The sequence below is a fragment of the Peromyscus californicus genome, unplaced genomic scaffold, assembly GCF_007827085.1.
Source record: "Peromyscus californicus insignis strain IS unplaced genomic scaffold, ASM782708v3 Scaffold_16__1_contigs__length_79575227, whole genome shotgun sequence".
Lineage (NCBI taxonomy): Eukaryota > Metazoa > Chordata > Mammalia > Rodentia > Cricetidae > Peromyscus > Peromyscus californicus.
This window is the reverse complement of record NW_026294458.1, coordinates 79,357,969-79,369,403: the sequence shown is the minus strand read 5'-3', so window position 1 is coordinate 79,369,403 and position 11,435 is coordinate 79,357,969.

Sequence of the window (11,435 nt, the reverse complement as noted above, 5' to 3'; positions counted from 1 at the left end):
TCTAAATGAAGCTTCCTTACAGAACAGTAAGTATCAGTCCTAAGGCCTGGAGGCCTTTCCAGTTTCATAAACATTCTTCATTGTCATGCATTTTTGTTTCTGACAATTTGTTTTTATACTTGATGCAATGTTCATATATGTTTTGTCTGTGTTCTCCACACTTTGGTCTGTTTGGTCTCTGGGCTGTTCAGAACACCACTTTTCACCTGCTAGGACAACCAAGGCTGGGCTTGCATTTATGTTTAGCCTATGTGCAGCCCTGGATTTGGTCTCCAGCACTAAACAAGCAAGCAGCTGGTGTTCTCATTAGTTATCTTTATCATTGCTGTGGTCAAATTTCTGATAAGAAGTGAATTAATGGAGGGTGTATTTTAGCCACAGTTTTAAGGGATACAGTCCATTGTAGTGAAAAGGCACAGTGACAGGACACTCCACAGTGACAGGAGTTTGCAGCTGGGACACCTAATCTCCTCCCATCTTGGCAGAACAGGAAGAAAAGAGTACATAGGAAGTGAGACCCAGATTTAAACCATCAAGGCCCATCCCCTTACCTCTTGCAAGGCTCTGCCTCCTGAAGGTTCCACAACCTTTCAAAACTGTCACTGTCTGAGGATTAAGTGTTCAAACAGTTCACACTCAAACTCCAATCATGTCTTTATTGTAGCGGTTGTTTTAGAGCCACTTGAGACTCTTTTGGCATTTGATCCCAGGATGGGCCCTTGAACTGGCCAGAAGATACTTAAAACTGCAGTGTCCTCTCCTTCATTTTAATTTTGAATTATGATGAGCTAACATCAAACCTAGAAGAGAGAACGCAGGATTTACTTTTAGAAGATCATGGTGGGGCCAGAAGGTGGTTCAATAAAATGCTTTCTGTGCAAATTTGATGATCTGGGTTTAGATGCCAATACCCACATAAAACCCAGATGTGGAGTGTACACCTGTAATCCCAATGCTGGGGTGGTGGAGACAGAAAGAGCATGCTGGCCAGACAGTCCAGTTGAATTAGTGAGCTCTAGGTTCAGAGAGACCCTGCTTCAAAAATAAGATAGAAGAGTGTGCTGGTATAACACGAATTCCTTAAGGTCTTATAATAAAAAAAAAAAAAAAGCCCTGAGCCAGATATTGGGGTTAATACTGAAAGATCAGAGAGACAAAGCAACAAGCCAATAGAGAAACTTCTCACCACTACTGAATCCTCAGGCTGAATGAATGGAAGGCGAGATCCTATCTCCACAACTTGTCTGACTGAAAGCCTTTGAGTCCTCAGCTGAAAGGGTCTAGTTCATGTCTCCTCACGCCTTATATGCCTTTCTCCGTCCAGCCATTTCACTTCCTTCCTAGTGCTGGATTAGTGGTGTGTGTGCTTCAGAAATACTGGTAGCAAAGGCATAAAATCTCAAGGGTTGGGATTAAAGGCATGTGACTCCTAAATACTGGGATTAAAGGTGTGTGCCACCACTGCCTGGCTCTGTTTCTTTCCTAGACTGAGTCAATCTCATGTAGTCCAGGGTGGCTTTGAAGTCACAGAGATCCAGATAGATCTCTGCCTCCTGAGTGCTAGGATTAAAGGTGTGTGCCACTATTGCTTGGCCTCTATGTTTTTGTTTTTGTTTTTTAAGATTTATTTATTTAGTATACAGTATTCTGCCTGCATGTGTCCCTGCAGGCCAGAAGAGGGCACCAAATCTCATTATAAGTGGTTGTGAGCCACCATGTGGTTGCTGGGAATTGAACTCAGGACCTCTGGAAGAGCAGTCAGTGCTCTTAACCACTGAGCCATCTCTCCAGCCCTTGGCCTCTATGTTAATCTTGTGGCTAGCTCTGTCCTCTGATCCTCAGGCAAGCTTTATTTGATACACAATATATCACCACATGCTGATGTACATCTTTGATCTCAGCACTTGGGAAGCAGAGGCAGGTGATCTCTGTGAGTTCAAGACCAGCCTGATCTACACAGTAAGATCCTGTCTTAAAAAAAAAAAAGAAAGAAGGAAAGAAAAAGAAAATGGATGGAAAGTGGTTGAACTCTGGCGTCTACTACATGAATGCATACATACAACACACATAACACACACGCACACACACACATACACAGACACTTATATTGCTTAATGCCAATGTGATCTTAATATTCAAATGTAACAATCAAATGTATCCCAGTCTTTATCCCTATTTCCTGGCACACAACTCCTTAAGTCCTTGGGCTCTTCAAAGTGGTAAGGTCATCTTTCCGTAAACGGTAAGCAGAATGCTAGCTAGCAGCCTTTAGGTGGCTTGGGGGGTTAGGCAGGTCACAAAAAGACCAAGACAGGACCAGAGGGTGTGGAATTTCAGCACCAATCTCCAGGTAGAGCTGATGGACTGAAGCTTGAGGCTCAACAGCCAACCCCAGACAAATGGCTAACTGGGGTGCCTGTTAACATACCAAAGCAAATGCTGGATGCCAGGCTCTCCCATTACCTGAATTCTGGCTCCTCTCAGAACTTCTCACTCACACCCCTGTGCTAAAGCTCCCCAGTCCCTGAGCTTGGCTTCCCTTCCTTCAGTTTGTCTTTTTTCCTAGATAACCCAGTCATTTTGCCTATGTGCTCTCTTGGTCCTTTGTGCTTCTCTTGGTCCTTGGTTCCCCTTTTTTCTCTTCCTCTCTTGCTCTCCCCTGCCTTTCTCTCCTGGCCCTGTCTATTCTGACGGCTATGTTCAGTCTGGATTCTTCCAAATGCCCCTGGCTGTGCTCTCATTCATATCTACAATAAAACCTTCTTGAGTTAGTCAATCCTGTATGAAGGAGACTTTATACCAACCCAAAGGGTGAGAATTTATGGAGCTTCCTGGAAGGTAGGGCCTCAGGAGATTGTCTAGATGCTAAGTGTCTACACTCCCCCATGCCTCACCCCACTCCTCTCTTCTGTGCCCTTTTCTAAGGAACATTTTATTGGTAATTGTCAAGTACTGTTTGAACTCACTGAAAAGCTGAGTTTGGAAGTTGGGCTCCCTCTCCTCCTCATTTAAACACAACCATGTTTATGTCAAACATCCTCAACTATTGTCCTTGATCAGCACACTAGCTCCAGATCTGTAATGGGGAGAAGGAAAAGCAGCCAGCAGATAAAAGGATTAAAAATAATGTGGCCTTAAGATCAGCTACAAGGTAAATCCTATCCAACTGAGGTTGCTGTGTCACTGAAAGGACCAAGCAGATGTCATAACAGGCTGCTCAGTCTTCTCTCAGAGATCAGTCCTCAATTTTAGTTTCCTGAGACTTGAGCAAGCAGTTTCTAGGAGGGCTATGAACAAAAGAAATAGTCCTTGCAGTAGCTCCCTTTCTGCATGTACTCTGACTGCTCAAGATTCAGTCAATTGTTTACTGTCTGGGACCCATCACTAACTTAGAGCTATGTGTATGGGCCAATGTGAAAGCCTGGGCCACTGAGACAGCCCCCACAAAAAAATATGTGTTAGGCCAGCCATCCTCCATGGCAGCTCAAGGGCAAATCCTGGAACTTGTCCAGACCTGCCCAAAAATGGATAACTGTAACCTCCAACTAACTCTAGCCAATTAAAAGTTACTAACATGATTGACACTCGCATAAACCAATACTGAGTCTGTTCCTATGTAGTCTGTAGACCCCCAAGCCCCGCTTGCTTTAAAAACCCTGCCCCATCACTACCTGGGGTCTCTCCTGCTCTGCTGCTGCGTCAGATGGACAGAGAGTCCTGAGTTAACTCGCAATACAAAGACTCTTTGCTTTTGCACTGGATTCAGTCTCTTGGTGGTCTTTCGGGGACTCCGAGTACAACATCACCATCGTTTATCCTATAATATAAAAGTGCCTACAGAGGGAACTGGAAGCTGGACTTTCATCTGTACTTAAAACTCATTCATTAAAACCCAAACCATACAGAGCTCCTTGGTAATTGTCTTTGCTATAAACTGCAAATGTAAATAAGTATTCCTCTGGGTTCTATGGGCCATTCCACCAGTCACACCTTAGGACATGAATGTGGAGCCCCAATATATTATCAGCCATCAGGATAGGTCAGAACCTGGAGCTTGCAACTGGCTGAAAATGGGGAGAAGATTGGGTGTCAGAGCCCCTAACTTCAGGAATTATGTACGAGTCCCAGGTAGATGGTGTTCTAATTAGAGAATTACAGATGGTACCCACCATCATGGAAATAATGTTGGTGTTCTAAAGAGATGTGTGTCCTACCCTTTGTCTGTCAGACTACTGAAACAATTGTCCACAAGAAACTGGAATTTCCTCAGGAGTCTCCTGCTGAGAGAAGGAAAAGCCTGAAGCTGGGGGTCAGACAGAAAAAGAATAGACTTCACATAGTTCTGACAACTTTTCAGACCACATTTCAGGAGACACTGGAGCTGAGACAATGATGGGCCAATGAGGTAAGATTACATTTTGACTAGGATTGCTCAACTATGCATACCTTTGTTTACTTAAACCTAAGCCTGTCCAGACTATAAAAAGGTGTGTGTGTGTGTGTGTGTGTGTGTTCACTGTACCTCTTTATTTCTCCTCCCAGAGCAGTGACACTGAATAAATTTCCTTTCTACACTCGCCTCTTTAATTGGATTTTGAGAACAGATGATCAACCTTGTTAGGGCAGCCAGGGCCCAGGCTCGGACCCTGAATAATCCCATAATACTGCCACAGCCTGGCTTCTGTGAGTATTTTTGGGAAATGGACACCCCCTGCCCCAATAACTACGGTAAGAATCACGTCATTGGGTAAAAATGGAGTAGGAAAACCAATTTGAGTTTGTTTTTCCTGCAGCTGGGCCATCATGATGGAATCAAGTGATCACTCTTGTCCACTGATGGTGAGAGAATTGAGCATTTACAGAAAAGCAGGTTTTGTCAAGAGGCCAAGTCTTGTTCCTTCCACAGACCTGGCACATGCTTGCACCATCTCATTGTAAAATCCTAGCTGATTTTTATAAGGGGGAAAATCTTGGGAATATTGCCAGTATTACTAGGATATTCTAGACTTCTTCTAGTCAAGAGCATGTCAAATGAATTCAACATGCAGACTGTGTAGAACCACAGATGATGTCACCATGGTTTCCACTCGCCAGGCATTTCTTCCTAACAATTTCCAAAGTGCAGCGTGGCTATTAGCCTGCCTGGGGAGCTAAGTGGGAAAGGGACATTAACCCATTTTTAGAAGTCATTTCAGACATATCGGAGACCTAACAGTATGCCAGATCAACTGAGTCACATCCTGGAGGGGAGAAGAAGTGGAGGCTGTCCATTAACATAGGAAACAGATTAAGTCATTTGACCTGGTTTCAGTGAAAGTGCTCCAGAGTGCTTGCCTAGCATACATGAAGCTATGAGTTCAATATCCAGCACCTAAAAAACCCAGCACTTGGAAGGTGGAGGCAGAAGGATCAGGAGTTCAAGGTCATCTTCCTTGGTGACATAGCAAATTTGAGGCAAGAATGAGCTTTATGAGTCCCTGTCATAAAAAGAAAGTCTAGTGCTAAAATGTACAATGTTAGGGGCTATATCAAAAAAATTGTAAACATCATATTTACAGTGTAAGCATGGCAAGCTGGAATATGAATGCTGGTGAAGATGAAATTCAGTAGTTACCATCTCTGTTCTCAATAATACAGTCAGCCAGATGATTCTCACCACAGGGGAGGCTAAACACTAAAGTCTCCAAGATTTAAAAACAAAGCTAGAAAGCCAAACCAAAGCCAATCTCCTTTCTGGCCTTAAGCTGCTCTGGGGTAATGACGCTTAGCATCAGTATATGCTGATGGTTGAAGTACAGGAATGATGTCACTTCCTTGCCGACCAAAAGACTGCCAGGAAGGAGATGACTGAATATGTGTTCTAGTCTGCTAGCTTTGCCCCACATTCTGAGGACTCTACTACATTCCCAGAACAGCAATGGTCAGCTTCTTTCTGTCTACCCAGGAGCCAATATGACCCTTGCCAACAGGCAGACCCTCTTCTTTCTTCTTACTCACAGCCCTGAGTGCATAGGCTTCTGGTGTTTGTCACTGTGACCTCAGCTCATATATGATTTTCTGGAGAAGACACCAGTTCCCCGATGGCAGAAACCATTTTCATGGTATTCATTTTCATAGTACCAAAGCCCAACAGACTAGTAAACAAAGTGAAGGCAGAGAGAAAGTGAGAGTTGTAGCACGAATTCTAATTGGTCTTAATAATAAAAAACCCTGAGTCAGATATTAGGGTAAATGCTGAAAGATCAGAAAGGTAAAGGAGCCAGCCACTAGAGAGACTTCTTACTTCTTCTGAATCCTCAGACTAAAAGGTGGCTGAGCTCCTGTCTCCTCCCACTTTATATTAGTGTCTCCACCTCCCTAGTGCTGGGATTAAAGACTTGAGCTTCCCAAGTGCTGGGATCAAAGGCATGATCCTCCCTAGTGCTGGGATTAAGGCTTGAGCCTCCATGCTTGGCTGTTTCTCTTTTAGACTGGATCAATCTTGTGTAGCTCATGGTGGCCTTGAACCCCTGATCTTCTTGCTTCCTCCTCCCAAGTGCTGGGATTGAAGGTGTGTGCCACCACTGCCTGGCCTCTATGGTTAACTAGTGGCTAGCTCCTACTCTGATCTCCAGGCAAGCTTTATTTGTTAGAGCACAAACAAAATATCACCTCAGAGAGTGTTGGCAAAGAGGTGGGCTAGCTCCATGCCCCCATATACCTCTTCATAAAATAGCTCATCCACAAGTCACTGATCAAACACATGCCCTGCAGTGGGAAGCTCTGTGCTTCCTGCTTCATTCCAGCTTGCTCTCAGGCATGCACATATTTCTCCCTTCCAGATTCATTGCATCAGAGTGATGTGCTCTAAACTCACCCTTTCCAATCAAGGGAAAACTAAGCTATGGGCTTCTTGTTTAACAGATTCAACCTCATGAATCTGAAATGATCTCAGAGTAGCTTGAACTGAATATCCTGAATGACTTCACTAGATGTTCTCACTCTCATCTTTGTGAGCCTCACTTTCTCAGTGGGTGAAATGGGAATTACTACCCTTAAGTATGATTGTCTGTACACATAGTCACAGCTGAGGGCAAGGGTGGATACGGTTAAACTATAGCTGCCATCCCTAACCCCAGGGACCCCATTCTTTGGGGTTTACCAAAGAAACCCTGTGGTGCATAGTTCAAAGGTACCGTATTCTGCATCCTCTTTCCTTCTATCTCAACCTGTCTTATTACTGTGCACAGTCCATAATCAGTTAGGCATGGTGATTATGTATGCCAGAATTACTACAAACACACGCACGCACGCACGCACGCATGCACGCCCCTACTTCCTACTTAACTAAATGCAGAAGGTGGACCACACAATCCAGATACTACTTGTGCCATTTGCTGACTTGCAAGTACAGCAAGGCTGGTCTCAAGGTAACAAGAAGCAGGTTGGATGCTGAGGGGAAAAGAAAAACACAGTAGTGACTACTGTTCTGTTAGGGTGCTTTCCTTCAGCCTAGCATCCATTTTCTTTTATCATATTTACTAAAGATGTATTGTTTATGTGTGTGTTGCTGTACAAGTTTATGTGTCCTACATGCATGCAAATGCACATTAAGGCCAAAGGGTGTTGGATCTCCCAGAACTGGAGTTATAGTGAGAAGCTTGATATGGGTAAAGGGAACTGAACCACGTCCTCTGCAAGGATAGTAACCGATGACCCATCTCTTCAGCCCCTTTTATGTTTATGCTATTTTTAATGACCAGGGTTCTCAGCAGTGAAATAAACATTTAATCCAATCCAACTTCACCCATGCCAAGGGGACCATGATGATGCAAGTCTCCTGGTGTAGTTAAAGTTTTTCTGCCTGGCCCACAGTCGGGACAAATCTTTGTCACCTGCCAGTCCCATAGCCGCTCAGACCCGACCAAGTAAACACAGAGACTTATATTGCTTACAAACTGTATGGCCGTGGCAGGCTTCTTGCTAACTGTTCTTATAGCTTAAATTAATCCATTTTTATAAATCTATATCTTGCCACATGGCTCGTGGCTTACCGGCATCTTCACATGCTGTTTGTCATCATGGCGGCTGGCAGTGTCTCTCTGACTCAGCCTTCCATTTCCCACCTTTATTCTCCTCCTTGTCCCGCCTACTCTTTCTGCCTAGCCAATGGCCAATCAGTGTTTTATTTATTGACTAATTAGTAACACATTTGCCATACAGAACATCCCACAGCACTTCCCCCTTTTTTTTTCAAAAAGGAAGGTTTTAACCTTAACAAAGTAAAATTACATATAATTTGGGAATTTGGGCATAGTTTTTTTCACTACTTCCTGCTGGAGGGGGGTGCTGTATTTTATGGGGACACAAAGAAAATTTTAGGATTATGGAATAGTCCATGAGGCTGTATTGTCTGAGCCAGATGCCTTCAAACCATTTTGGATGTTGGATCATCTGGGCCATGGTGTCATTGGAGACCTTTTAGGGGGTCTTGGCTAGTCAAACCTGATGTATCTTAATCTGGAACAAATCCATAGCCTCTTGCTTTCTGTGGAAACAAAAGAGACTCTTTTTTAAAGCAACATATCCTTACATCCAAATTTTGAAGTCAAAGTATCTTTAAAATATACATACTGGTTTAACTTAGCTTCCTTTACAATCAAATATCTCTCTGTAGTTAAGAATCCCAAAGACGCCGGGCGGTGGTGGCGCACGCCTTTAATCCCAGCACTCGGGAGGCAGAGCCAGGCGGATCTCCGTGAGTTTGAGGCCAGCCTGGGCTACCAAGTGAGTCCCAGGAGAGGCGCAAAGCTACACAGAGAAACCCTGTCTCGAAAAACAAAAACAAACAAACAAACAAACAAAAAAAGAATCACAAAGATAACACAATCCAGATTTTCTGTGTAATATTCATCTCTATGTGGCTTATTTTTTATACTACCTTTACTGTCTCTTTAAAGACTTTATTTTAAAAAACTATTTATTTTTTATATAACTGTATATATTCCTTTTTTTTCTCTTTTAAGCCTATGTATATTTTTATACATATTGTAAACTATTACATCTGAATCTGTCTTATTGTGAATCTGTTGTTTTAAACTGAAGCAGCTGTGGCTGCTGGCTCCGCCCACCTCAGCTTCCCAACATGGCAGTGTTACGTTTTCCACCAGCTCTGGGAGCTATCGTGGGTCTATGCTTTTAGCCAAGCAGCGTGTAGCCCAGAAACCTCTTTTTTTTGTTTTGTACTAGCAAAGTCTAAATCCACCAAGCAGCTTAATGTGCCACTTGTAGAGGCCTCATTCCCGCCATACGGCAGGTCGAGCGCACACGCTAGGAACCCGCCAGTAGCTCAAACCCGCAGCTGCCGCTCATTTGAGAGAGACAATTAGGAACTGTTTTTAGCTCCGTTTTAGAATTTTTTTTTTCAGTTTTTAGGTGGAAACTCTTGCCCCACGTTGGGCGCCATTTGTAGCTAAAGTTTTCCTGCCTGGCCCACAGTTGGGACAAATCTCTGTCACCTGCCAGTCCCACAGCCGCTCAGACCCGACCAAGTAAACACAGAGACTTATATTGCTTACAAACTGTATGGCCGTGGCAGGCTTCTTGCTAACTGTTCTTATAGCTTAAATTAATCCATTTTTATAAATCTATACCTTGCCACATGGCTCGTGGCTTACCAGCATCTTCACATGCTGTTTGTCATCATGGCGGCTGGCAGTGTCTCTCTGACTCAGCCTTCCATTTCCCAGCTTTATTCTCCTCCTTGTCCCGCCTACTCTTTCTGCCTAGCCAATGGCCAATCAGTGTTTTATTTATTGACTAATTAGTAACACATTTGCCATACAGAACATCCCACAGTATCCTGGGTTCTGAACCTACCTGGACCTGAGCTGAGGAGGCTGGGAGATGGGGAAGGGGGAATTCCTCTCCAGATGTCTTTATAAGAAGCAGAGGAAGACTAGGCAGACAGGAGAGGCCACATGATGGTGGAGGCAAAGGCTTCAATGACACAGCTATAGTCAGAGTTGCCAGCAGCTACCAGAAGTAGAGAGGCTAGGGATACTGTGCCAGTATCCTCCATGGGAACAGGACCCTGCAGACACCAGACTCCAGCCTAGTGGTACTAACTTCAGACACTTGCCTACTGAATTGTGACTGACTTGCTTGAAGCCTCTAAGGTTGGGGTACTTTATCACAGCAATTATAAGACACTAATATGACAACCTCTACCCTCTACCCCAGCCTAATTTTTTAAAGGAACAACCATTTAAACCACAAGTTGGGCAAACTTAGATGTCCAGGTATGTGTTCAAAGTGAAGTGATATTTAAGAGACACACAGCTGAGTAAAACTTTCCACTTGCAAAGATGCAGGAACTTGTTCAAATCCTACCTAGAAGTGCCTCCCTAGTTACTAGAAGAATGTGTTTGTTTAGCACAAGAAATTCAGACAGAATTTTATAACACCACAGCATTGTACAGCATTGTAACCCAGTTTCTGAGGGAAAACTCTAGCCATGGGGAGTAACTGGGCCAAGACACAGCCTTAGCAACGAGCCCAAAGGTCTGGGAACATTCAGGTTACTAGGCAGTCTCCATACCAAAGGAACATTCACGCTAGGGGAGAAAAAGGCCTTCAAACAGCAAGAAAGAAATGGCATAGATGTTACAGAGGCCAACTGAAGCATAAGGAAGGAGGCTGCGGTTTGACCATGAGAGAGAATGTGGGTGTGCTATGTAGAGGGAAGAGGGAGCTGGTAAGGAGGGCTTGGTGAGGGTTGTGAGCACTGGTCTAGGACAGGCAGAAAGCCAAGCAGCCATGCCTGGGGTTGCTGAGGCAGCAGACCACTGGAAGCCACAGGAGAGAGTACCTGGGCACAAGTTGATGAGACATTCAATTAAAAGGATACATCCAGCTAAAACCAGAATCCACTAGGGGAAAGGGAACCAGAAATTGGTTGAGTAGCCACAGATTGGCCAGAGTTAGGACTGGAGCCCAGGAAGAGTTAGAGCCAGTGAGGACAGACCTAAGGGATACCTGAGAGGTAACCTGGTAAGACCTAGTGACAGCTAAAGGCAGAAATTGAGAGTAATCCCAAGTTTCCAATTTGGGTAGTAGAGCAGACAGCAGCCTCTTTAAGTAGGACAGGACATCAAGTAACAGGTTTAAGGATAGACAGAGGAGATAAATTCAGCTCTGAGTCCCTTTCATGGACTCCAGCTTGTGAAGTCCATGGCTGGGGGTCGTCCAAGTGATAACTGCTAATGAGGTGGTTAAATAAACAATGTGTGTATAAACATTGACATGGAGGCAGAGCTAGAGATCCTGCTTAGTGCTTATCAAGGGGTAGAATCATGATGGATTTCTCCTCAGTCCAGAGGCAGACATGAAGCCTATGGGGGACAAATCCAATGGCACATACAGGTATCAACAGCCAAACCCTACAAAAGACACTA